This window comes from Aplysia californica, unplaced genomic scaffold (genome assembly GCF_000002075.1).
Source record: "Aplysia californica isolate F4 #8 unplaced genomic scaffold, AplCal3.0 scaffold01300, whole genome shotgun sequence".
In the NCBI taxonomy this organism is placed as follows: Eukaryota; Metazoa; Mollusca; class Gastropoda; order Aplysiida; family Aplysiidae; genus Aplysia; species Aplysia californica.
Window position 1 is genome coordinate 121,477 of NW_004798570.1, and position 844 is coordinate 122,320.

The window sequence follows — 844 nt, forward strand, 5'->3', positions numbered from 1 at the left end:
TAATAATAATAGTAATAATAATAATAGAAAAATGATGTCAAAGGTGACACTTACTGTGATGGTGACCGTGTAGGCGTCACCGGGGATGTCCACGGGGATAGCAACCAGACCGTTGTTAGGGACGCTAAAGTCAAGGTTGAACGTCTTAGAGATCTTGGTTCGGGGTGTGTAACTGTTGTAGTAGTACTGATAGGGAGTGGGGGAGTCGTCCTGAACGCAAAACACAGAGCAAGGTGCATTAGTTTCCTCATCTAGTACCCACGATAAGAAATATTAATGTGAAAAATAATAATTGTGAGTCGGCGCGGTGGAATCAGGCTCTCGTCAAAATTGTGAAAGTGAAGAAACTTACATTTTTTCACAGGTTTGTAAATTTTTATCAAATTTTTGTTTTTTGGCTCAACACCTTTCATGCCCTTTAAAGAACTAATTTCTGCGTGGATTTTTCTGAAAAACGTAGATTAAAAGCACCAAAAAAATGTATTTTTCTGTTACCACCGACTCTTATGCTAAGGAAATAACTAATCTTTGGTGGCCATTTTCTCACAAATTTTACCCTTGAAAACAGATAATCCCACTTTCTTTATTCGCAAATATTTCGACTTGTATTCCAGATAAATGGATTTTTTGTCATCTAAATAAAGACAAATGAACAAGCTATAAGATGATACCAATAACTCTACATGCCCAAAAATTGACGAGAGCCTGATTCCACCACGCTGCCTCACATATGACACTCAACATTGTAATAAGGGTAAACGTCATAAAGGCATTGCCTTAAATCAAAATGAGATTTTAGTGACTTAAGTTGTTGGGGGTTGGGGGGGGGTGTTGTTGTTTTTTT